The sequence below is a fragment of the Columba livia genome, chromosome 24 (genome assembly GCF_036013475.1).
Source record: "Columba livia isolate bColLiv1 breed racing homer chromosome 24, bColLiv1.pat.W.v2, whole genome shotgun sequence".
NCBI lineage: Eukaryota > Metazoa > Chordata > Aves > Columbiformes > Columbidae > Columba > Columba livia.
The window spans coordinates 1396081-1423661 of NC_088625.1; the positions used below are offsets into that span (position 1 = coordinate 1396081).

A 27581-nucleotide genomic window follows, 5' to 3' on the forward strand; every position below is an offset into this window, starting at 1 on the left:
CATGTGCATCCTTGTTTTCAGACTAACGTGATTTTTGTCTCTCTTCAAGTATTTTCCTACACCAGTATGGCTCTTTCTGAGCAGGGGGCTTTACTTCCAATGCAGAAAGACATTGGTGATGAATATTAATTGCTTTTACATCTTGTGATAAGGCCAAGCACATTTCTGTGCTTTGGCTCGTTGCTAGGGAACTGAGAATGGCAAGTCATGGATTTCATTTGCTTCAGGGCCCACTTGGGTTGCAAAACAGCATTAAGCCACAGAGCAGGATTCGCCTGTTAATTATTTGGAGTCTAAGAAAAGAAAGCGGGGCGGGGAGAGGAGAAATGAGTGTTTCTTCTCTCTCCTCCCAGTTTGGCTTTCAGATTACACAGGGTCATTAACCCCCAGGACCAGACAGCTTGTTGCTCACACACGATACCTTCCCCTGGAGCAGAACAAGAACGCCCCTGCTTGTTTAACGAAGCTCCGCCGAACTGCACCTTGCGGAACCCCACAGCAAATGGCTATATTTAAATTTAATTGGCCAGAGATCGTGAGCGTAATATTCTCTAATTTCGCTCCCAGTTTCAGATGTAAACAAGCTGGCAAGTCAAGCTCATCCCATTGTCCCCACCTGCAAGCTGCAGTGCTGGCGGAGCTGCTTCCCTGGGGAAGAACTGAAGGGGAACGGAGGTACCGGTATCAGCCCTGGAAAACTCAGGTTACAGCTGAAATTAACTTCAAAATGAAACATCATTTCACAATTTAAAATGCAGTGATTGATTTTTTTAAAAAGCACTTTTATTTTTATGCTGCATTATGAAATGAATAGATGCAATTTACATACATTCCCAAAATACTTCAATAAATCCAAACAATCTTCAGCCGAGAAATACTTGATCAAAATTTTCCGCCAGCTCGTGTTTTGTCATCTCTGTGGCTCGATTCTATGTTCGTAAAGTATGGATCTCTCTTCTTCTCTGTGTTGTCTCCACGGTTTTTAAAGTTTCCGGGCCTGGGACTGTCTCTGCGTTTTGCCCATGTATCATGTTAATACAATAACAAATAACATTTATTTAGCAGTAATTTCAAGGGCATCTGACTCATAATATATAGATGGGCAAGGCTGATACATTCCGCTTCTTTTTTCCCAATTTATTTGGAATTCTCTAAAATTCCATCATCACAACCCCGAGTGAACTTCTGCCACCTTGTCTGCAGTGGGATTTCTATGCTGGTACGCTGGTAACAGAAATGGTCTTCCAAGCTTTTAAATTTACTCCCGGTTTTCCTTTCTTACAGTCATTGTTCTCCAGACCTGCCTGCCATTTCGGTCTGAAAAATAACGGAATTGCCTGTGGCTTCAATTAGGCAACAAAACATCCACCTCTCTGGAGCTCTGTGCATTTTTCGTACCTGAAAATACTTGGCAAATGACAGTAAGCAAGTGCAAGGGACATAGAAGCTAAGAGGAAGCTTCTGTAATGGAGGAGCAGTATAATGACAAGAGGCTGAATAATAACAGCCATTAATAACAAGACTTTAATTAGAGGTCAGCTGGAGAAAGGCTCAGTGTGTTCCACTGACCGGCTTCAAGGCATGCAGAACAACCACCCTGGATGTCCACCGCAGAGTAATACGAGCTGCGAGTACCTCGTTTATCCCAAACACCATGCTGCTACACCATTAACAGCACGGCTGGCAGACACGCGGTTTCAAAAACTGACATTGGCCAATGCTCCACCGGGACCCAGGGCCTGGCAACGGGGCTGATCTATCAGCAAGGGGGATATGGAGGTCTCTGCGGTATTGCTGATTTGTCCTGAGTAAACAGGACACTTGCTGAGCCCTTTCAGAGCAAGAAGCGGGTTATTTTCCGTCCAGAGCTGGAGCGATAGAGCTGCATCCCCATGCCCACAGTCACCCTGGGCACACGCTGGGACGTCCAAGAGGCTGCGTGTACCCAGTCATCCAGAACAACAGCCAGGGTGTAATTTGGGTTTGGAATGAGTGCAGCCCCATCCCCTCTGGAGTGATACATGGGTAGGACTTCTTCCCCTCAGTTCCAGAAGGACAGGGAACTGCTGGAAAGGGTCCAGCGTAAAGCAACAAAGATGCTGAAGGGAGTGGAGCATCTCCCTTATGAAGAAAGGCTGAGGGAGCTGGGGGTCTTTAGTTTGGACAAGAGGAGACTGAGGGGTGACCTTATTAGTGTTTATAAATATATAAAGGGTGAGTGCCACGAGGATGGAGCCAGGCTATTCTCGGTGGCAAACAATGATAGGACAAGTGGTAATGGGATCAAGCTGGAACACAAAAGGTTCCACTTAAATATGAGAAGAAACTTGTTCCTGGTGAGGGTGGCAGAGCCTGGCCCAGGCTGCCCAGGGGGGTTGTGGAGTCTCCTTCTCTGCAGACATTCCAACCCGCCTGGACACCTTCCTGTGTAACCTCATCTGGGTGTTCCTGCTCCATGGGGGATTGGACTAGATGATCTTTTGAGGTCCCTTCCAATCCCAAATATACTGTGATACTGTGACTTGCCTCCCAAGTAACTAATTGTGCAGTTGTGTAGCCACCGTTCTGCTGTCCCACGCCAGCTCAGCTTTGCAGGCCTCTGATGGCTCATCTGCAAACTGTGTTACTCGTTCTTGCTTTCTGTGCTTTGTCACCATAGTTTGCACAAACGCTTCAGGGAGGGACCACGTCTGGATAGATGCACACACCGCCGCTAAAACAAGAAGGACCGCTCTTTGCCCAAGTCGTGATACTACCATAAGGAGAAATCGTTCGTCCTAAGCAATTATCTCTGTGGCTATTTGGCTGGAAATAATAGAAGAGTGCTATTCATATGCAGAGTCGCAGTACAACTGCTGAGGTCACTCATGTCCCGAGTAAGAAACTGAAGCTTTGTGTAAAGCAACCGATGCTCAGCTAGACCTCTAACGAGGAAATAGCTGACACTGGTCTCCATCCGTATCCAGAGTCCTGAGAAGAACACATTAGTATTCTTTTCTCCAAATCAATAACATTTCAATAAGGGCATTATTAGAAACACAGCATAGTATATTCTAGAAAGCTCATTATGAAACACAAACAGGTTGGAAATGTATTTAAAGTGTTCATTACAAAGAGTTGCCTTGGGTTTGTGATAGATTCTTCATTTTTTTCCCCAGAATAGAACCAGATGGGGATGATTATCAATAGTTGGTTTTCCCATAGTAGCCAGGCAGCAGGGCAAGAGAATTGCCATGGCTTTGCGAGTATCTGTGCTTAGAGCGGGGCTCGTGGGACAATGGGTACTGCAGATTGCTTCACGCTCATTTTCCCCTCTGTTCACATCAGCTCTTTCCCAGTATCCAAGGAGAATATTTGCTTGGGACAATTTTAAAGCACCCTACCTGTTGCATGACAGGCTGAGCTCTGGCAGAGATGCCGCATTCCTGCTCTGGAAGGCTAAGACACATCCTCATGGTGATGCTGATCCCTGCTGACAAGCCTGATTAATGTCAACTTTAATCCAGATTCGTTTTATAGTAAAATTCAAGTCATCAGCATCAACAACCTCTCCCTGCTTCCCTTCTGGGACTGCTGCTTGCTTTTAAGTGAACAAAGTAGCTGCACTACCCTCATGCTTTTATTACACAGTCTGTATTTAAGGTGGTGAAAATAATTTGCATTGCTAGGAAAAGCAATAAAGGTAATGCCAGAGTCGTTTCTTTGTGAAACCACATGAGCAGCACCAAACAGATAACGCAGCCCAGCGGTATAGCCACTGTGACACAGCAAACTCTGCATTGTTCTCTCTAAATGTCACTAAATTCTGTAGAAACAAGTCTAAATACAATTAGGGAGCACTGAAAGTGAAATGATGGGGGTATTTGCATCCAGCTATTAGCCTGAAGCACAGACTGCTGTGCACGGAACTCAAGGGTTCAAGCATGGACCAAAATAGCAGTAATTCAGCGTTTCACTGAGTTTTGGTTTATGGTTGATTGCTCTCCATAGATAGAAATTGTAGCTCATTGCATTAACTGCACTTCCCTGGATTCTTCCATGGGGTGCATGGATGGCAAGAAATGGCTTGCAGAACAAAAAGCAGTGTTGGAACACATCATGTTTTAACTTTCACTCCCATTGGAAAATGCTTGTATTTCCTATCAGTTTCTTTTGTTTAATCACCTAGACTGCATTTCCAGGTGTTAGAAGAAAGCTGGGTGCCTGGAATGGAAAAAGGTGTGAATTAGAAACTCTTGTGCATTCACAAAGGCAACACTTATCCCCAGACTCCGTCCTCCTGAGCAGCGGCCAGGTAACCAGTGCCACCAATGTATCAGGTTTGCCTTCGATTACATCAGACTTTGCAGGTGGGAAAGGATTTCAATTAAGGTGTAAAAGCAATTTATGAAAGGTAGGAAGCTCTGCTGGTTCCACAATACAGTTGTAGTTTTGGCCTCACGCTGCCTTTCTCTGCAAGGGGAATGTCACCTGAAGGTACAGGCAGTCAAGGTCCTCAAGGAGCTGTGGGGATGCACACAAAGGGGGTGTTACCAGGGTTCAGAGGCTCCCCAGTTAGTGTTCCTCCCCGCAGCATTCCCCTCACCGCTCCTCATGAACACCAACACCCTTCACAATCCTCTCGCAGGAGCTCAAACACTTTGCCAACACCAATAATTCCTTCCCAGCCCTCTGCGCAGGTGAGTCCTGCAGCCCCAGAGCACACGCTGCTCCCTCTTAGCAGCAGGTATTCCCTCTCCACCAAGCCTCTGTTGTCACTTTGATGTTGCAAGTTCACATTGTGTCCTTGTCACAGATGATACACTTTCTTCACTTTCTTTCTCTGTCACTGTCTCCCCCTCTGGCTTTTTTCTTTCTTTCTTCAGTTTTCTTTCTGCTCTCTATTGTGCGGATACAACAGCCCCTCTCTGTTCTCCATTGTCCTGTAATTGCTCTCCTGTCTCTAAGGAAGTGAAAATTCATTCTGATTTGACCACCTTGTTTTTCTATGTATAAATGATAAATACTTCCATTAATCCATCCATTTTCAGTAGTGTATCTGAGCCAAGCATGAATAAAACTTCTTACATAACAGCACGTCAAGTTACAAACCTCCCTGTAACCCACTCTTTGGATACTGTCACTGTTAACACACCTACCTCCCTTATCAACTTAACTAATTCCGATGCTAAGCTTTTGGGATGGTTTTGAGAGCAGGTCCCTCAGCTGGAAACAGGAGCAGGAAATGTAGAAGCAGCTGCTGAGCTGGCTGTTCTCTCCTGGGTGAAAGCATCCTTTGAAGTCAGGAGGAAAGCTTGCCTGAGAACGTGAGCTTTTAGCACAGGTGAAGCCAGTGTGATAGCAGGGGAAGAGCCCTATTCCCGAGTGCCACTTTTAGCACAGATGGAGTCAGTGTGATAGCAGGGGAGAGCCCTATTCCCGAGTGTCACAGCATTATGTGTCCGCTGCGGGTCCCTGGTCCCCCCACAATGGGGTGGTCACGAAGCTGAGGAGCAGCAGACAGCTCTGCCGCCTTGTCCTGCCGCTTCACTTTGCAGATGATTATTCAATGTTGCCCCATTTACAACCCAGTCACAGTAAATTTCATAATAACAATATTTTTGCAGTAGAAATTGTATTACGATAGAATTGCTGTTATTAGAGCTGTTATTATCCCATGATCACTACCATGATAAAGCTGTGCTCATTACACAAGGAGTAGTCTGGGGAGAGCTTAGCATAAGAAGCCAAAGACTAAATCTGACCTGCGGGGATTGGAATTTCAGGTTCTTTCTCTTCCACTTGTTTTTCTTCTTTCTGTTAACAAGTAGAAAGAAATCACTGTTGCTGCTTTTCAACTCTTGGCTGGTATCAAAACCTTGCGGAGCTTCATCAAGTCAAGTGGGTGAATGTAAGAATACAAGCCAGGCTATATCAGTACAGACCAACAGTCCATGAAGCTGAATACCTTCCTCTGTCTAAAAGGTCTCAGACTAAAGCACATACAGAGTGACACTTTACCCAGAGCCCAGTATCTCATCTGCTTTACTTCTTGCCTTCCAGGTGATACATTTGTGTTGGGCAGGTGAAGAGTTTTTTCGATGAGTCAGAAAATAATCAGACCTTAAATATTTACGCCTACATAAGCAGCTTAAAGGAAGATGACAAGTATGGTTCAGATATCAGAAAAGCACATGCCAAGGGATGGTTTGGCATCCTGGGGAGAGAGGCTGAAGAACAGGCACCTTCGAGCAACAAGACCCACCGGGCCAGGACTCCCCTCTGCTCTGGTTCCTGGCTGCACCAGCTCCCAGATCAAACTGTTAATAAAAGGGCAGCAAAATTTCAGCCTCACAGATAAAATACTCTAAAGTTTTACAAGCAGAGAAAGTATTTTATTGGCACAGACTCTTTTTTACTAACCTGGCATAAAAGCTATCAAATTGTATAAATAAACCTGGGGAATTATCTTCTCCCTCAGCCAGGATCCTCACTGGGCCCTGAATGGATTTATTTAAAATAGGCTATAAATTTCTGATAAAGGCTCCTTCAATTCCAAACTGTATATTTAACAATGCTTTTGCTGCAGTGTTCCTCCACCTCTACAGAGCAAGACCAGATTCTCAAAGGGCTAAATCAGTTGGACTCTGTCCTGAGACACGTCATATTAACCACCCTGCACCTCCACTGTCCCTCTCTGCACCACAGCAAGGTGCTGGGGAGGCTCAGCACCCTGCTAGAGCTGGGCAGGGCTTGAGGTGCTGCAGAGAGATCTGGACAGGATGGATGGATGGATGGGCTGAGGTCAATTGTATGAGATTCAACAAGGCCAAGTGCCAGGTCCTGCACTTGGGTCACAACAACCCCATGAGAGTTCTAGGTACCTAACACTTGGACTTGATGAACTTAAAGGTGTTTTCAAACCTCCCCAGAGGTCCCTCAGCCTGCTTCTCAGGCAAAGCTGCTCTATAATGCCTGGTGATGACCTGCAAGTGCCCTGCTAACAGGTTTTATGGATTAGAAGGCATTTAATGAACTTCGAGTGCAGCTCATTGAGAAAGACAAAGGGGTCTGCTTTCCAGATGCTGTCTGAATTTGTTCTAGCCTTTGCCCAGGAAAATCAACAGGTGCATTTCCAAGGCCCACCTCTAGCCAGCATTTTGCATCGGAGCTCACATCCATAGTGACTGCCCTATTGTACCTCAGCAGCTTTCCCTTATCTCCCAGCCCAAGACTGTGCTTGCCTGCTTAATTCTTAAGCACCTATAATAATCAGACCCAGAGCAGCTTCTCTGCTCGGGGTTTCTCAAGGAGACAGAAGCTAACAGGGCTCAGCTACCAATTCATGAGCAACAGCTCCTGCTTCAATCCTGCTCCTGCAGATTTCCCTGTGTTAACCAAGTGGGGGAACTTTGCCTGGGGAGAGAGGGAATGCAGCTCCAGCAGGTGAGAGCATGGGATGGCTGCTGCATGATAATGGCGTTGCTTAGCAACCTCTGTACCTGCAGTCCATTTAATTGGGATGTTTCTGAGCTTCTGATGATGTCAAGCTTGGAAGGGTTTCTGCAGGCAGGGGGTGACCATGTGGTCCTGTCTGATCAGCGTCAGGCACCACAGTCAAAGGTGAAGCAGCATGGGGACCAGCGTACAGCTGCACTGCCCAAGCCTGGGCTCACCCAGAAGCGAAGCACTGTGCCCCTGTGGCTAGACAGCAGCCAAGGCTGCTCCTAACTGCCCCCTGTTCAGCTCCACAGCTGGAGAACTCCTCAGGCTTTTTCTTTTCCCTGGAGGGCAACAACTGCTCTCAACTAGAGAGCTGACTTCCCACAATGACCTTTAAAGCAACGCAGAATAAAATCTGCGAGCTGCTATAAACCTAGCCCACAAATCTGGCTGCTTAAACTAGCCCTATCAACCTATCTTTCAAGAGGTTTTGGGATCCCCTTAGAGGCTCTGGCTGGAGGACGCACACCCTTATTTCAGCATGCTATCAGCACATCTGCACTGCCAACAGAAACATGCTCACTGCACCCACATGCCCATGAAACACTCCAGATGGACAGTCTGTCACTCCTCAGGAATGCTCCAGGTCACTCTCCCCTTCTGGATTCAATACTTCATCCCAAACATTTATCATGTTCTGCTCCAAGCCTCCTACTTCTGTGTACATTCATTCTTCCTGAAAACTGCTTTGTCTTTAAAATCTAATCCTCTCTTCTGCAGCCCAGACTTGCCGTAGTGTGGAGAAGCACCCAGCATCTCCGTTGCATTTTCTCTCCGGTCCGTACCAGAAGAAAAGGTCTGTACAAGGTGCATCTCTGGGAGTTGCTATGGTTACAGCACGATGTTGCGTAGCAACAAGCTAAGCTGAACATCACCGAGGCATTTTTCCTTTCTAAGTTTCTTCCCCTTGTGTATCCATCCAAATGAGTTAGATTTATCTCCAGCCCCAGCACAAACACAGCAGGGAACATCTACCTATTGATTGTGTAGTAAGCCCATCTCTATGAGCAGCGTGACAGAACGAGGAAAGGCAGTGGGGCTGCAGGTGCCTCTGCCGGGTACAGCACGTGAGGGCGGGTGGAAGCTGGCACAGTCTCGGGGTGATTTCATGGGGACGGCCAAGCTTCTGCAAATACAGATTGGAGATCCTGCATGTGACACCGGGCTGTGACAGAGCAAGGTCTTGGCTGAAGAACTGCGTTAACATCTCCGAGCAAACATTCAGGAGGCAGTTCTTGCTGTGCTCCCGAGGCAGGGTTCTGGGGCTTGCTCAGCTTCAGCAGCCTGCTGACACCAGGGCCATGGCCAGGGCACTCTGTGCAGAGCCAGGGAGGCAATGCTAAGAGGCCCAGCAAGGAAAGGCATCCAGCACCTCCAAAGCACCTTTCTTCAAACGCAGAAAACTTTTCCTTATGCCTTTCAGGCAGCAGAGCTTCTCAACACTACCATTTCTGGCAAAGAAAACATCCATGCTCCTCCTGGTCCAGGAGGTAACTGGCAAGTGTGGCTGACACTCAGGAGTGCAGTTCAGACTTTGCTGTGCCAGGGGAGAAACTTGTTTTCTCACCAAGGCTTGTGTGCACACTATTGCTTGCTCTGACACTCATTCGCATCCACGCATGTTCAAGCCCCCCCACACCCACACACCACCCAGTCCTGTGCTTCTTGCCACTTCACGTGTCCTCAAACACTCCCAGTACTTCCCTTAGTGTAGCTGTATGCATACCTGCACTGCTGCGATCACGAGCACAGACGCATTCCTGCCTGCATTTATTCATCTGTGTGCACATCTCCTGTAGCTTTTCACTGCAAGGCTGCTGCCAACTACAATACGACTCCCTGCTATTCCCAGGATGACACAAACCGTTTGGAATCATGCTACAGAGGCACAGCCCAGCTCAGTCACTTCTTATCTTCATCAAGAAGCTACTGTGGGAGGGACTTTTATCCCATTCTACTGTTATTACTGCTTCTGGGAGGAGATGTCTAACCAGATATGACTCAAGAATAATGGTGAGCCTAGTATGTACAGAAATTCTTTCCCATCCAAGAGCTCACCTCTGACTTTCAGCCCGCTTTATGCTCTGGTTTCATCCTATTGTCTGTTTGCTATATCAGCTCTTCCCATCTGCCTTCTGTTCTCTGGGAAAAAAAGGAAGAAAAGGCTTTCTTATTAATCAATTGTTTTTACTTCATGTGCTTTTAGTATGAGGGGGCCATGTAGTGGCTGGAGCTCTGGGCCCCTGTTCTTTACATGATTCATGTCCAGATTTGGAATTGAAAGATTCATGTCTTTCACTCATGGTCAGACAGGACACCCTGACTTCACAGCCAAACGCAGGATAATACACCAAGCACCACCAACGAGTCAATTGCATTTCAGCAATGGCGAGCATTCACACTGACACTTCCTCCAGCCACTACTGCAAACCCCGGCAGGCTGCTCACAAGCCCACAAACACCAGCGGCAGCTGCTATCAGCAGTTTCTCTGTGCCCAAAATGATTCAAATACTCAGATGGGTTGCGTTGTTTCTCATCGTTACACCTCTCCTGTGAGTACAGCGCGCCCCAGAGACCACAACATCTCTGCAAGCTGCTGTACAACCCCAGCCAAACAACCACCCCGTGGAAGGGATAAGCAGAGTAAGGGCATCCTAGATGACACTCAAGCAATTACAAACAGCGGAATAAGCTATGACTGCAAGCCTGTGTATTTCAGTGGCTTTTCTGCAACTGGGGACAGGCAATTTGGAAAATCCAGCCTGATTTGCTTTGCAAAGCCCAAGGGGATCCTTGGCAGCACTACCTGCTGTCTAAGCAGTGGATACATCTATTATGAGCTGTGCTAATGCAGCAAGCACGGCTATATCAGACACAACGTTCATTGCTGCTGGTGTTGTTTTTAATACATATTTCACCACGCTTGCCTTTGTTGTATGACAGCTCCTGACAGGTCTGGTTTCTGTTGCACTGACCTAGCAGACAGAAAGGGAATCTCATCCTGCTGGAAGCTGGCTAGAACAGCTTAATGAATACAGTCACTGGGACTGGACTCAGTTAGATGGTGAGCCAGTGCCAGTCACAGCATATGCTTCCCCCTCTGTTTTAGTGCAGCGTCAGTAGCATGTTTAAGTGCTTTCCATAGAGAAAAGGAGTATGTCAGGAGAGTTCAATAACACAGGGCTACATCAACGTCAGCTGCATCTGTACAGCACACTTCCCACGTCTGCAGCTCCCACTCAAGTTGTTCCACCATCAGAAACCTGGAGATTTTTCGTCACCATCTGGTAGCTGTTGTAATAGAGTTGGCACTGAACTTGCCTCTCGCAAGTAAGGCCAGCAGAGCAGCGTGTGCTGCCACTGGTCCTACCGGCCACCGCCAGAACCGGAGCACATCAGCCCGGCTGGAAGGCAACGCACGAGTGCGGTACCAGAGACCTGCCCTACATATCTGATGGGGAGAAAGCAGGGAGACAACAGTGTCACATCCCAATCTGATTTCACCTTTTCCTGCCCAGCAGTGTGAGTATGTGTGTCAGAGCTGGGTGTGCTCTCTGATGGGAGGAGACTGAGAAAAGCTGTCTTTAATTTAGCCCAGAGGAAGAAGGAATAGAGACAGAAAAGGGAAACCAACCAGGACAATGACAGGGGGGCAGGGGGAAGAGGAGTCCCTTAATATGAGCACACATCACTGGTGCATGTGTTTGTTCACTTAATTGCAGAACTGAATTGATTACCTGAATTCAAGTGATGACAGACCCTTTTCCCTCCCAGAGGACCCACTGGGTTTTATTCTTAATGTTTTATGTTTGCTTGCCTGTTCTTTATATAGAATTATATGCTAATATAGAGTACTAACATGTTCAATATTCTGACTGATGAGTGAAGCCTTACAGACAGAATAAAAACCCTAAAACATCCACTCACCAACCACATCTGTGCTGCACACCAGGGATGATCCAGGCACTCTCAGATACAACAGCCAGGTCTCCCAAACAAAGCCAGGGCAGTGGCTCCCTGGCAATAAATGCAGATGCTTATCACTTGCAGCTGGGGCAAGGGCTGCTCTTCGAGATGAAGGATCTCAGCTGTTTTGAGGTCAGGCTTAGACACCAATTAAAACACCAACAAACCAAACTTTTTTTTAGATGTCATGCTGAGTGAGGTCTCGGGGGGCCAAGCTATACATGCATTTTAAAACATGGATGTATGGATGAGAGATCTTTGCGTGCTGGCAGGCTGGAGGAACGCACATGTCATGCTGGGAGCAGATGACTTGAGCTGACTTTGCTCCCAGCTGCTGAGCTGTATCTTTGATCTGAGGATCTAAAGTCATGTCTGTTGCAGAATCACCGGCAGCACTGTACATTTCCTACTTCTCCATTTCTGCTACCACTGATGCCTCCTGTAGACGCTTGGTGCACCCTCTTCCTCCCGAGCACTCGAATGAAAGCTCAGTCTCCTTGCTGTTCTTCTGCCACCTGTTAAAAAAGATACCACTTCAATGTTTCACGCAGAGTGATCAAAGCCTGACTCAAATGTCTGACACACAAGTCGTAGAAATATCCCAGGAGATTTTATCCACAGTGCTAAACCCAGAGGGACCGCGATGCAAAGTGCTACTGAAAATTATTTGTAAGAGAAATCTGGCAAAAGAAAAATCCCGTCCCTCTAGCCCAAAGCTGGACGGACAAGTCTTTAGAGGATTCTTGTCAGAAGGAAGTTTTCCAAGACATTTGCAATTATACAATATCTGCTTGCTTTTAAATTGTAATGGTACCAGAAATGGTTCATCTACAGCCTGTTCATTCTCTGGAAAATGTTTCTAATGTAATGAGACAAGAAATGTTTCAAGATGTTAGTGTAAAATTCATGAGTATTTTCGAGGCACAGGCTGAGCAAATATAAAAGAGACCAATGGCTTTTAAGTCAATTTAAAAATAAGAAGAAAAACATTTCTGGCATGGAATGTGCAGCAAAGACTCGCTCTCTGCGGTGGAGGCTGTTTTAAACAGGAGAAGGAAGACCCACTCTGCTCCAAGATTTTCAGAGGCAAAATAATTGCAAGACTTAGGACTTTGTACCTATTGCAACAAATGTCATGGGAAAATGCATGTGCATGCTACTCATTGGAAAAATTCACGCTCAGCTGCAAAGAGTTCATCAAGAACTGCTGAAGCAATTGCTCCTTGATTTATTGAACCTATGTTTTCATTTAGTTTTCCCAACACTGAAGATCAGAGTCATTGGCCCATGAAGAAATACCAAAATAGTAAGGTGGAGAAGCAGAATATATTCCACCAGGTAGTGGAGCTACTGAACTGAGAAACACATGCTGTGGAAGGTAAATGAGGGACAGTGTAAAAATGGATATGGTCTAATCACTAACACCACCGAGCAGCCGCATCCTTGCCTAAAATGCCACCTAAAATGCCCATTTCAAAGCCACCCTTGCTTTTGGCCGCAGTTGCTGCTCATATGGAAGCCACAGCAGGCTCAGACAGCACTTCCTTAGCACAGCGCCCTGCAGGCCAAAAATGGAGGCTGAAAAGTATGCTAAGGGATTCGACCAAGGTCATGCAGGAAGTCTGTGTCAGAGCAAGGAACTGGCATAATGGTCCCATTCACCATCATACTAGCAATCCTCTCATTCTTGGCTGCCTATACCGAGGCTGTTCGCTCCCCCAATGATGAATTTTATGCTGAAAGTTTGCTCAAACACCTGCAGAAAACCCGTCACTTTATTTTCCTTCTTTCCAATTCATTAATTTCAATTTGGCCCCTTTAAGGCTCCTGCCCAAAGCACACGAGAAGAACAAAAAGGAGCAGCATTTCTGCCCTTCATATTAATGTTTCAAAGCCAACTTTCAAAGCCAACAGTGACTTAGAGTCACTGCAGCAAAGCTGTAAATTATGCATGACAGACAACCCTTGCAGCCCACTCGCGATCAGAGCGGGGGTGGCGAGTGAGGCTTTGCCAGCGCTGTTCCGTAGTCCTGCCTCCTTGCTTCTGCAAGGTACAGCCACACACACAAAAAAGCCCATGCATCCCTCAGAGCCGCCTCTTTCCTGTCTCCTTCTCACTGCTTGGCACCCACCAAATCCTTTGCTCAGGAGCCGCTGAAGCTCCAGATTTTGGATGCTGGGCGGGGAGAGATTTACAGACGCCCTGCGAGGAACGCCTCTCTCATCCTCATGAGCTGTGTAGACAGAGAGGAGGGTGGTGGGGAGAAGGGCTGCGTTCCCTTTGACAGAGATAAGACAGCGACACGTAGGCTTTCCTCTTATCAGTCCTCCAAACGGAGCGTGAACGCGGCTTGCTTCGGCCGCCCGAACTCCCGGCGCGGCAGCTGGCAGAACCCGCCGCTTCCTGCGCTGATCTGGGTCCAGCCGTTCCGAGCGGCTCCGGATGCTGGTTGCCACGAAGCCGCGCTCCCCGCGCTGCTCGCCCGCCGGGGAGCGACCGGCTCCCGGCCCTCCGCACGCACACGGTGCGCGGTCGAGGGTTGCCACCTGCTGGCACTGCGGGGGCAGCCTGCAGCCCTGCCACCGCCTGCTGCCCGGGCCAGCAGAGCACCCCCAGCCCTGCAGGCAGAGCTGTGCACAGGGAGAGATCGTAATATCATCCAACGGGTTGAGCTGGACGCGACCTTCAAAGATCAGCTAGTCCAGCTCCTAAGGACGGAGCCTCAGCAAAGCGCTGGGGTGGCGCGGTGACCTCTAGCTCTCCAGGCTCCCCCAGCTAGCACTCCGACGTGATCCACTGCGTGTTCCCACATCCCAGCGCCTGTCCCATTACTATTACTTTTTGTGTTTCCCTAGTGCTAGCCAGGTCTCTCTAGGACAATCGGTGCAAGCAGTAATTAATAACGCAAACTCCAGAGGGGAAAGATCAAAGAGCTGACCATGGGCAGCCGTAATTAAGCAGAAACAGAGCAGATCGCAAGTCAGGGAGGAAATTCACACTGCAAAGCCTTTCAGCCACAGCCTGGGTTTAGGTTTCTACCAGTTTCTTTGATGCAGCATGCCTAGGAAATGAAAATGCTGTAGCTGCTCATCCCTTGGCCCTGGTCAGGTGGGATGCTGTGTCTTCACCCAGAGTCTGTGCAGCTCCTCAAGAGGCTCTGGCCCTGCCCGCACACCACAGCTCCCCGCTCCCCCTCGCGCTTCAAGAGAGACCCGGCACTCAAACTTTCCTCTCCTTTGCTTTTGCAACTTCCTCTTGCTTTCTTCCTTTCAGCGACATTGCTTCACTTTCATGGCCACACAGAGCTAACCAGAAGCCCAAGGCTTCTGCGCATGGAAGCCTTTGCTGATACAAGCAGACTGTTAGGACCTGGGATGTCTGTGCTTCCTTCAATAGGGGAAATTGGAGGGCCCCGAGCTCATACAGAATCAGTCCTATCCACAAAAGGAGAGAGACGTAAAACAATTTTCCTTTCCATCAGCGGTTCCCGAAGTATTAGAGATACCTGAGAGAGCTGGGTTCATCTCTGTTTTATAAAAGGGGAAACTGAGGCCCTGAGCGAAGCACATTGCTCAGCTGGGTGGTCAGGGTGGACCTTGGGACTGCTACCAGCTTGTATAGTAACACCAAGACGCCCTCACCTGCCACCGCTCTGAGCCTCTCTGGGCTCCTCACCCTGCAGACCAACAGCCAAGAGGGCAGGGAACAGCCTGTGCTGTCTCCGGGCCCAGAGCTGTCTGGGTACCATCAGGCCCAAGGAAACACTGGAAGTGAATGTTCACCCTGGTGAGCAAGTTGCCATGGTGATCCTCTGGCGATGCGGCATAGATACAGAGGGACAGTGAAAATGACTGTAATTAATTTAAGGCATTAAGAACAATTAGCGTTTATTAAACAGTTTATTGAAAGACACACAAAGCAAACACGGTAGATTCTTAATGCATAAAATAATGAAATCTGTTCTTTCTAATGTGGATAACACTCAGTGGAGAAAACAGTCCGCAGGAAGGTTAAACTGTATTACCAACCATATACAAACAGCAAGTCTCATTCCTCAGCATAACAATTTATCACCTGTTCATTTGAAATGAAAACGATGGCCTGTTAATCCATCTTATCCAGAACAAGAATTTCTGAAGATGAAAAGGTTGAGAGGAGTAAGTTAGCTGCAGATATAATGCCTTGGTTCATGGCCATAAGCAAAGATCACTGTGGTCAGGATTGATATGGCATTACCAAAGAGCAGGAAATCTGTCATTCTATCAGTCAGCAGTAACTGTGAAAGCTGATAGTCTAGAGACACCCTCCAGCACAGGAAGACCTTAAGACACTAACAGTCTGACAGCAGTGCTACATATACTTTGTTTTTGCATCCATTTCTAAGTATTCACTACTGCTATTGCCAAAAAACGGGTGTCAGAGCCAGTACAGTAATTTTAAGCATCATCTATCCACCCCCCATCTTTATGCTGGGTTTAACAGCACTATCTCTCTGCATAAACTGCAATAATGAAGTGTGTGTCATGCTCACTTTCAGTGGGTCACCTCAAAGAGACTAACAGCCTCCTCATGCTGCAAGCACTTGGAACGGTTCCTGCTTAAACACGCTCTTGATCTGTGCGGGGCTGTACTTCACACTGCAGTGTAGGACGTGCTCAGCCGAATAGGAGCTCTTCTTTGCAGCTCTTTCCAGTGGACATGTTTCTGCAGCCGTTCCTAGCAAGCACTGAGTGTCCAGTGGGCAACAACCAACCTCTGCAACCCTTTTGAAAATATTTGTCCTGCTTTATTCCCCAAATCCTCTTCTTGGGGCCTCCCTGCTCTTCGCAAAGGTCACTAACAAGCATGGGGATATTTCCCCACCAATATGATGCCACAAAAGCAGAAAGCCAAGTGTCCAGTCCCATTGTGGGATGGTGCAGAATTTAATTAGGTCACTCCCTGGATACATTAAACACAGATGTCGAGATTCAGGAGATTACAGATTTATTGGGCATCGATTGAATGAAAAATCCAATAAGAGCTAGGAGAGGCACAGATGACTGCTGCAGCCTTCGCCAGCTCTCCCCGAGGGCATCTGAGGGAGGCTATAATTAACACTACACAGTCCTGACAGGCAAGAGAAAAAGTTCTGGCCAGGCCAGGATGTAATTTAGCATCTATTTATTCACCAGCACAATTTATTAACCAGAACAAACACAGTGCAGGCAGATTTGTAGCTAATATGTTATGATTTCTCTGTAAAGGGTTTCAGGAGCACACTACGCATGCTGCTGTTCTCTCTCCCCAGAAAGCTCCACTGCAAGCAAACTGAGCCTCCAGCTGAAACGCCAAGACTGCAGAGACCTCTGCAAACAGAGCTGCTGCCTCCTTTGTGGGCAAGGAACACTGGCTGTGCCACTGCCACCCATCAAGCCCTGGGCAGCTGCACCAGCACCAAGCGCGCTCCTGCAGCAGCAAACCTGGGCCACGCTGCTGAAAGAAATGCTTTAGCAAACCCCTGCATACATGCCCTTGGATGAGTGCCTGCTTTTAACACTGCTAGCGACAGGAAATTCTGGCTCCAATTACATCAATGGCAAAAGTCCCACTGACTCCAACGAGCCAGAATTTCAGCCTGGTTCCCATAACCTCAAGCTGCAGCATATATAGCTCTGTCCAAAACCAGTTCTGTTGATCTCAGTATAGCCTTCGTGGAGCACTATCCATAATGCAGATGGGCTTCAGAGGCTGGCCTTTCAGAGCGCTGGTAGAGACAACTAGAAATACCTAGGCATAGCTGTACAGCAACAAGGCAGGCATTTCCAGCCAGATTTCAGGTGCAAGCATTCAGCTTTCCTGTACATTAGGGACAGATACTATTTCTTCTGTGATATTTGATCAGCCCGTAGCATTACGGAGGTATGAACTAGTCTGAGTCCTGCATCAACTGTCAAGTGCTTTTAAAAATGAGAAGTGATGCACCTCCCTTGGGATTCACAGCTGCATGCTTCCCTTTGGTTTATATTTTCTGCTGAAGTAAAATAGGTGCAGCTTTACCAGAGGGGATGGATTCTACCCCCCCTCCCCTCCCCTATTTAAAGCAGAACTAGTTCCTTCTCCTCACTCCAAAGACATTACCAAAAATGGAGATATAACTGTGGAGGGAGCTGTAAGGAGGAGATTAAGTTAGAGAAAAGCATGAAAAATGAGGACTGGTATTGCTTGTGTTGGCCCCTTGCTCTGTCTCCAACAGCCAAACCATATTTCAGTAGCAGCATCCTCTGCAAAGCAGGGCTGTATTAATGTGGTTAATGGAGATGAAACACCTTGAGACCAGCAAGAGGCCGAGGAGCTGCATTTCTGATTGATGAGCATCACATAAGCAAGCCATGAGTCACAGGGCACTGGAAGCCTGAGCTTTGCAGCACCTGTCTTGTCCCAAATGAAGCAGATTGAAAAATCCTATATTAGTTTTACCCAAGAAAGGGGCAGTTTCTCAGTGGAGCTTGAGGGGCAAAAACATCCACTGGGAAGTAGAAAGAAATAACCTGAGATTCGGGCATTATGTCTGATAACCAGAATCTGCCCTTTCTTCACAGCAGAAAGATAAGTCACAAAATGAAAATTTATTCTGACAATAGGCATCCAGTTAGTTTGGGGGGGGGAGGGAAATCTGGTGTCTGCTTTGTTCTATTTTCCTAAAACAACTCCTTACCCCTTCCTCCATCTCTGCACAAACACCCCCTCCGTTCAGAGTCTTGACAGATGCCCAGATTGCAGGCAGCCCCTACCCTGGGCTTATCAGGTGGTTTGTTCCCATTGTCATTGACAAGAGTGGTTATAATCCTATTAATCAGGCTGTGGGCCATGCCAGGAAACACAGCGACTCTATTTGTTACTGTGCCTGTGAAAAGGTAATACCGGCTACACACAGAATACTGAGCAGCTTCTAATCTCCGAGTTTAAATGATCGCTTCAAGTTAAGCCTGCCTATTGAGTATAGGAAACCAAACTCCGGGCACTGGGCACTGCCCCAGCTTCCAAAATTTCTGGATCAGTTATTAAACCTAAAGGCTGAAACTTAATGTGTTTTGTATGAGAGATGAGCAGCAAGGAAAAGAGAAAATATACAAAGCCAACAGCAGCAAGGATGCGCTGTTCCTTCCATCGCTGTACATCATGCGTGCTGCAGGGCTGGGCTGTCAAACCCATTGTCAGCGGGGGCCACATCAGCCTCACGGTTGCCTCCAAAGGGCCAAGTGTAACTTTAGGACTGTGTAAACGTAGGAGTAGTGAAAATGAGTTTGACACCCCCTGCTGTAGGGACAGCAGCTAGTACAGCATGCCTTTAATCTCAGTAACAGCCTTAGGCAAACAACTAATGGCCAGATAAGGGTGTTTAACAATTATAAGGGAGCCAGATTACACTTTTAGTGCCGAAATGTGATAGGCTTCTGGATATCTCCAACAAACACTGTCTGAAACACCTGCTGAATAGCCAGACTTGTGCAGTGTATAATCAGGGGTTCTCAACACTATTCCTTTGAAGCACAAAGTTCACCGCTGCTAATTTCAGCAGCTGTTTTGTGCTCAGAACTGCCACCAGCCCACAGAGACAGCCTGGCTGGCGTGTGTTCCATCCTTTCTCCTTCCTTCCCGCGGTGTTCCCTTAACCGAGGGTAAATATCATCTGCCTGAAAATTCCCGTTTGTTCTTGGGAACGTCACTAATTCTAACAGTTCAATTTTCTAAAAAATAAAACCAAACAACAACAACAAGCAGCCAAAAAACCCGCCCCACAACACCGACACAACACACCACGCACCAAATCTTGATGAGTCTAAGTTAATTGCACTTGGGTTTTCTTTGTTTCCAATCCTGTAAGTTGTATCCAAAACTCATTATCTGCTTTTCTCTATTGCCATAAGGGTTAGAAACCTTTCCCTTAAATCAAACCCCTGTATTTCCACCAAAAACCTGACTTGGGGATGAAGAGATACAACACAAATATTGCACGGCTTGAAAGACAATCATGAGGTGTCGGTAAGCTGGCTGCCCACGTGTGGAATACTGAAACAGCTCTGACAACAGCCAAGATCTGTGTATACAGCTTGTCTACATTGGAAAAGAAAGAGACATCTCTCTGCCAGACGGCAACCTAAGCCTTCTTGAAATTATCATCTGGGAATTCACTGAGAATGGCCAAATGACTTTGCACACAAATACAACACGGACCATACTGAAAACTCCTACGGAAGGTGGAGCAAGTGCCCAGGAGTTGGGCACTAATTGGGCACTAACTAGTTGGGCACTAATATGTGATGCATATCATCTCCATTTAGGCCAACTGACAAGCATTTGAATGGGACTGGCCATGTCTGTACAAATCCCAGGGCACTTCATCACACACGCACCTCTTCCACTCCATGCCTTGTTTTCTTCCCGGTCAACCGTCACACCAGCTACTCCCTTCCACACACATTCTCCCCTTTCTGCGTCCTGCATGATTTATATGGCATTTAAATAATAAATCGCATGGATGTTGTGCAATTTATAGCACCCAAAGTAGGTCATTAAATAAACCACTGTAAAATTCATATAAATGAACCTAGATCTTGCAGTGAGAGGATTTCATTGGGAAAAAAAAAAAAATCAATCCACAGAGTTTATAAAATTGAAGAATTGTCAAGGATTTGTGGTGTTTAAGTACTGTGTATATTTAGAGTAAGAACACGAGGGTGATTTATGCAGGATGACACCTTTGTTTCTCCTCGTGCAGCGGGATGTCTGCAGCTCTGTCCCCAGCATTCCCTCTGGAGCGTTCTCATCTGGGGAACACATCGCCCTCGGAAGGAAACAAAACCTTCCTCCCGAAATACTCCAGCAGGAATCTTATTCTTATTAGAGCCATGCACAAGTAAATGGGTATTTTGCCAGAGAGCTAACCCAGGGTGTGACTGCACCGCGAGCCCATGGGGTGATAAGCTCCAGCAGGCAGCACTGGGAATTCTCAATGCCCAAACCAACCCACGATCCTCAGAAAAAGGTGCCCAGTGCGGCAGGTGGTAGCGACGAGCTGCTGCGAGGACAGAAAAAGCACTCACAGAGCATTCAGCGGAGAAGCTGCACTTCGAGAAAACTTCCAAGAACCAAGCTTGCACCTAGCAGCAGCTTAGTAATGATCACCCAAACATGAAACATCACCAGCTAACGGCTCTGGCCAGGCAGCTCCCAGGACTGTGGGGAGGAGGGACAGAGAAGCTAAGATTAAACAGTGATCTTCTAAGTGGGTTTTTGATGTGTATTCTCATGTTGCGCAGCACGGTAAGCCTGGAAGTTCAGGAGCCCCCGGCGCGCTGCAAAGATCTGGGTGCTTTTATTCTGCCCATTTTAGAAAGCATTTTCTTTGCAACGCCAGCTTGCGTTCACGGCTGTGCTGCTTTCTCTGGGACTGGGGTCCCTGTCACTTTGAAGATCCTAGCTATTTGACTGCTTTGAATTAATTTGTTTAATGAACCTCAGGGGGACACTGCACTAAAGCATTCCCAAACATGTTCAGAGCTTTTCAGTTTCGCCATTAATTAGGGACTCCTTTGGGGCTAAACACAAGAGGTTGTGCTGCTGTGTTTGGAGCCGGCAGTAAGCCAAGACAGTGCTGAATCTCCATCTCAAGCGAAGTGTGTTTAATGTTTTTCCTCCTCTACTTTTTCTTGTCGCCAGCCAGCGCAAAGTTGCCAACCGCCAACACAAATAACTCAGGTCCAGGTGCTCTGAGACAGAGGGAAGCGTTTTATCAAAGCATGAACAAAACAACCAGCCTGGCACGCAGGTTCCCTGCAGCTTGCCCTGCTCCCCACACCCTGCCAGCACCCCAGCCCCCACTGCCACGGGACAGAGAGGGAGCAGCCAGTGTACGGGGGACACCTGGGGGCTGGTAGGGTCGTCCCACACCTCCCCTCACTGAGCTGCATCAGACACTCACCGCTGGGGTTAGCATCGGACTTAACGAATTGCGTGGGTTTCCACACAGCCACCAAGGAAAGGAAGACAGTTTCCAGGGGCAGCACCCACCTGGTTCCACACAGGACACTGTGGCGCACATTGCCGGGGTGCTGGGCCCAGCTGGGGTGGTTGCTGAGCCCCTCTGCAATTGGGCAGGCAGAGGGAGGGCAGGTTTTTACCCGTCTTTCCTCCTGGCCATGTGGAAGGGCACACGGGAACCAGGACAGCAAACCCGGGCACAGCTGCTGGAAAGCTGCTGCCATCTCCTGGACAGCCGGTCCCCATCCAGCACCCTTTTCCTCATAGCTGCTTTTGCAAAGGACTATTGCTCCTTCCTGCCCCAAATCCCCGACCCCGGGGCTGCCTGCCTTCCCCTGCAGCCCCCGCCCCAGCACAGGAGCCTCTGACAGCTGCTCTTGCCTGTGGCTTCTGGCCACCACTCCTGCCAACAGGGCTGTACCCTCTGCATTGCACAATAACGCTTCTGTACAAACACGCTTCCTTGCAAAGGCAGATAAGCCACGTAACACAGTGACAAGATGCCAGCTGAGCTCCTCTTATGCTGTTTGCATCTGCAGGGCTCAGACCCCACCCAGGCAAACTCCATTCCCCAAGGGCTGATGTCTGTCCTTGTACCAGACCTGCTAGAGACAGCACTGAAACACCTGCACTGCTCCGGACAGATTTCCCTCCCTTGCCCATGGCAAGGTTTGGGGACAGAAGGGACGGTAGTGGGAACCCCAGGAGACCACTCAGATGCTGAAACAGGAAGGAGTGCAGTAGTGGCACCGGGACAGCCAACAAGGCTTTATTTGCAGAAATGCTCAGCAGACATGAGAAGAGGACAAGAATGACTATGGTCCGGGGTTGGTTGCAGGTGGCAGCAGAGACTTCATCTCTCCATCTCAGAGAGGGAGGAGATACAGGAGACAAGTAAATCCAGTTACTGTTGTGTACCCCTTCATGTCCTAGAGAGACCAAACTCCTGGCTGCTATTTCTCCTATCTCCTGTGATCAAGGATCGTTTGGAGACCGAACCTCTTGGGTGGTCCACAGTGCAAACCAAGGGATTTACAGTGACCCGCAAAGGATTGCTGCTGCACCTGGGCTGTCTCACCCCGCTGCCTTAGGCAGGTTTGCATGAGCAAATAGTGCCTATTTGCATAAGGATTCACAGGCTTATTGCTCCAGAATGACCAGGCTCTATTTACCCAAGTGCTACACACACCCTTCAGCAACAGGCCGTGCCTTCCAGCATGATGAGGTGTAACTTCATGCATGTTCTGTCTCATAGGTAAACACATACAAAGATTTGCTTACTTTTGCCTGCGTCTCCAGGCAATCCCACCCTGCATCACCTCCCAGCCTCCCAAAGGAAGCACCTTGTGGGTTCAGTGCAAGAGCAAGGGGAGCTGACCGAGGAGGTGGCCGGGCTGGCAGAAGGTCGACATGACAGGAAACTCCGCTTGTAAAACCCACTGGAGGAGGGGACAAACGTCCAGAAGTTGACACAAGGAAGTACAAAGAAGCAACGGAGGCCAAGCAGGAAAATTGCCGTCTTAAATCGCTCACTTTAGGGAAGTGCCCTTTTGCAAAGAGTTTGTCCTTCAAAACAGATTCCTCCCTTGTAAACTGCCAGAGCAAACCTGCCCTCTCTCTCCTTGTAGCTGATGTAGATAACAAGGAGGCTTTCAGGACCTTACCCCACAGAGGCAAACGCAGGGAACCATTCGCTTTTTCTAAGCCAAGTCTGGATAAAGCCCCTTCAGGTCTAACAAAGTAGCATAAAGCGCCCTAAAACTGAAGGTTCCTTCTGTCTAGCTGTGGGAAAGCCCATGCCAGCGCCAGCCCGAGAGCCTGGCTGGCAGAGGAGCAGGACTGAGGGGTTTCCCTGCAGCAAACTCGGGACACATAGGGGGACCAGCAGCCTCCCAGCTGCCTCCAGATGCAAAGAGCGTTCCTTGTCCACTGTGCAACTCCAGCAAGCCTGACCTGCTCCCTCTCTCTCTGTTCTCCTCTGGTGTATGGAGGTGGGAGGTGACGTGTGGCAGGGCCCTCATCTGCTTCCTGGAAGCTGCAGAGAATTGTTGTGACACTGTTGGCTCCAAAGCCCCTGGGCAGACCAGAGGTGCAGAGTCCACTCCAGCTGCCTCAAGCCACCCCACACCACAAGCAGGACAAGGAATCTTTTAAAGCCAGCTCAGCAGTCCAAGCAGTAAAAAAACATCCTATATTTATAAAACACACTGTTTGCAAAACAGGCCAGTAAATCCCCACGGTCTTAAATCCTTCACCTAGAGCAAACAGTGCAATGTAGAGGAGCTCAGAGCAAACAGACCTCTCCTTGCTGTGAGCTGGGCAGTCCCCTCCTGCCATGCAGGGCCAGCAGCGAGCTGGAGAGGATGCCCGGGTAGGGGGTGTTGTACTGGGGCCAAGGCTGCCCAGTGCTAGGACAGGGAGCATACGGGACTCCCTGTGTCTGCTGCCTCTGCTCTCTTCTTCCCCCAGCACTCTGCCCTGGCTCTAGCTTAGACTCTGCGTCACCCAAATGGTTTTGTTCGCTACAACCATTGTGCCAGAGAGACAGCCTGATGCTGTTTGGCTGTGACTCACATTTCCGCGCTCTGAAGCAGGTGGTTGCATACAATTGTTTATTCCCTGCAGGACTGCTGCACTTTTGCCGAAAGGACACCTCCTCACTTGCCATCTCCTCCTACTGGGTTGCATGGGGGAGGAGGTGGGTTTGCTTTTCCAGCATCTGGTCTTCCCCAGATCATTAACTCTCAGTCAATATACTGAAGGGTTTTGCCTCCCTTCCTGAAGCAGAGCCCTGAATTCAAAGCACTGCTGTTTGCCTAGGAACTCCAGTCCTCCAGCCACAAAAAGAAAGATTAATTTAAGCCTGGGGATGACAAAAAGGAGTGGATTTGCTGCAGGGAAAGGGTGCAAGGACCGGACACCCTCTGTGTCACTCAGCACAGGGGCTCTGAGCTGAGCCAAGCTGCAGCACCCAGGGATGCTCAGCATCATGAGGTCCCACTTTGAATGAGACAGCATCAGGCTTCCAGGAGCTCCTGGTGTATAGAGTTGGAGCCTTTTGAGAAGCTCAAAGAGCCATGTGGACATCCCCCAGGGACCAGCAGACGTTGCAAGGAAGCAGAGAATGGCACAGGTTTTCTCCGAAATAGCCAAGACTTGGCCTTGAAAGAAGCCTGTGGAAATTACGGCTCTAGCTTAAGTTTTGCCCACAAATACACAAAGAGAAAGGGTAGGGAAGGAACCACACCACTTGTGCTAACAAAGAGACAGACAAGATAGTCATTTCTGTCTGCTTGCCAAAAGGGAATAAATCCCAAGTCATCCTCTATGGTGTAATACCTGCAGTGTGGGCGGCAGGCAGGGAAACACCCCTAAATAATTTCCAAACGGTTCTTGAGTTTACTGCGAAACCGCCGATGAGGGCTGTGGCTGGGGAGCCCAGTACCCAGAGGTTGAAACCCCAACTTTGGAGCTGCCAGCCCAAAAGGGGCCAGCTCCTGCTGGTTTTAGGGCTGCTCTGAGCACGGCTGGGCAGTTTAAGCCTTGCCAGCTTCCACTCCGACTGTCCTAGTGCTCTGTCCGAGTATTTTGGAAGCTCAAACTCCTTATGATTCTGTGATTCAAATGCTTCTTTATAACACACATGCGAGTCTCCTATCGTAATTCCTGCTCCCTACCCTTCCTCTAGTGGACTTCACATCCATTTGATTTGCTTCATTACACAAGGTTATCCCTGTCCAAATTAATTACTATGAAGTCACCTTTTCAGCTAAAAATATTCATTCTATTGCTTTCCAGAACTCTCCTCCTGACAGAGCTTTTTCTGGCTCTATCCCCTCTCAAAGCCTCAGCTCCTGGTTTCCCACAGCAAGTTCAACCTCTTCAAGAACCAACCAAACAAAACTGAAAAGCCCCGCTGAGTTTAACAAACATTGTCACTTCCACCATCACTTGCAAAGATCTCTCTTTCCCTGGATAAATTTCTGAAGCAGAGTCTTCCTTGTTACATATGTGATATGATGCAATCCTGCCTTTTCTTTTCCCAAATTAATCCTTTCCAAGAGGCAAACATATGTATTTTCAACTCTGTTTCTTCCAGTGATACGATACTGAGCCATCCTCGCTGACTGAAAGGTGGCACGGAGCTTTTGCGAGGAGGCTTCAGATGAAACTGCTGAGGGCAAACAGCGTCAGCAGTGAAGTTGCGCTTGCCAAATCCTCCACTTCCATTTTCATTTGCTGTTTCCCCATTCCATTTGCTCTCATTTTACCAGCTAACTTCCCACGTTCCTTCAGGTGCTTGCAGAAAAAATCGTGCAACAAGTGGGGGTTTGTATTTCCAGGGGACTTGCAGCCCTGTGGTCCCTTCAGAACACTCTTTCCTGCTTCTCTGCATCATGGGGAGAACACGCAGAGCGTTTCTGAACCCAGCAGCGAGCTGCTCACTGAGCTCACATTGCCCGGAGAAGCAACCAGTAGGGCAGAAGGCACGGAAGAAAACCACAAGGAAATGAGGCCCTGCAGGAATGTTTGATTGTGTGAGCTGGAGCCAGAAAACCTCAGGTTCTCTTTTTCTCCACACTCTGCATTGGGATAAAGTTTACTTCTGACCAGCGTTAGCATCACTGAACATGTATCAGCTCTTCCAACAGATCCTCTCTTTCTCTGGCCCCTTTCCTGCTGCTCTCCTTTTATTCCGCTTGTCCTGAACTCATCTATTCTTTTTCTTGCACTTGCCCTTTTCCTCCCACTTCTGTTCAACTTTTGTTTGAAAACTTGAACACAATGGCTTCTTTCTAAGCCTGGGGGCACTGGCGGAGTGGCGAGCCCTGCCCGGGTGCTTTGGGGCTGGAAAAAGGGAAGATGAGCACAGGGGGGGAAATCCAGACATCTCACTTGCCTACCCACACGTGTGACTCAGCAGAGCCTGGGAGGAAACTGAGCAGGTGAGCTTGACAAAACTACAGCATGAGGGCATAAAAATGCCTCCGGGAGCTTCCTGTGGGCTGCCAGTGACACGTCTGCAAGTGTAAGGCAGATATGGGGAAAAGAAGGGTATAGCCTCCTCCTTTCGGAGGCTCCAGTTCATCTGGAATACCTATGCATCAGCGTATTGCTCACACTGCTGGAAGTAACCGCCCTTGGCAGAATTAGCACTGGCAACAGGTTCTGGAGTGATCTCCATTGCAAGGGAACTGATTCAGGATCATCGCTATGTCTAATTACTGGGTGTCACATACCCTGGGTTTCGCTCTGGACTGTACCCGCTGCTCCTTTCCCAGCAACGCAGGAGCCATGCGGGAGGAACCCGTCCTGCTCGCAGAACTGGGGCAGGGCTCACCTTCCCCCAGCGCTGATAGAACTCACCCCGCATCAGCACCACCCAACGGCTCAAAAAGCGTTTGCAAAATCAGCTTCTGAAAACCCCAGCCAACGGGCTGCAGCAGAGAACGAGGAAATCCCCACGAGACCAAGGAGTGAAAAGAAAAACTCCATCTTTTTTTCATATAAAAATATTTGAGGGGTTACAGCCAAAAACGACATGTCATGGTACCACTTGAGAAGAATCACATAAGTGATCTACCCCAGCAAGAACATGCTGTGTTCATCCACGAATTGCTGGGAAAGGGGGTTACAGTCCAGGGTCAGAGAGACCATCCTTTGACTGACTCTTGGCCCTTCACTACCCAGCAAAGCCTATATTTAAACATCTCTAAAAGGATATACCCCTGCTGGATTTTCCACACTTTCTGGAATTGTTAGACCTTTAAGGAAACCCTGGACCAGGGCTGGAAACAGGGTTGCAGGTGCTCTTTCAGCCTTCTAGAATGGGGGCTACTGCAGAGGCTTACAGGGACTACGAGCATGCAAGCACAAAACACAGTGTTCACCATAGAAAGGCAGCTCAAGGGATGTGGGCAGGCAGAGACTTGATTTCCAGCCCATGGGTTGCGCAGTGACATGCACACTGCCCATTTCAATCCCTCTCATCTGGTCGCCCCTTTATTTTAATCAGTTCACCCAGAGGTTAAGCAGGTAGGAGGAAGTAAACTCTAAAAGTATGAGTGAAACCTCCCATTGGGGGTGTGCACATGTGAGCTGGATGGG

The 27581-nt window shown here is 48.3% G+C and overlaps 1 long non-coding RNA gene across 2 annotated transcripts; it reads right to left on the reverse strand.

Annotated features, from left to right (window-relative positions):
- Window positions 1–761: 761 nt before the first annotated feature.
- LOC110357580 (uncharacterized) lies at window positions 762–27548 on the reverse strand. Of its 2 annotated transcripts, XR_010467879.1 has the most exons (5): window positions 21415–27548; window positions 11411–11964; window positions 9541–9624; window positions 5745–5796; window positions 762–4203 (listed from the first exon to the last, which is right to left on the reverse strand). It is a non-coding gene; the product is annotated as an uncharacterized LOC110357580 (long non-coding RNA). The 2 variants fall into 2 exon arrangements; XR_010467878.1 differs by having other exon boundaries at window positions 762–5796.
- Between the last annotated feature and the right edge of the window lie 33 nt (window positions 27549–27581).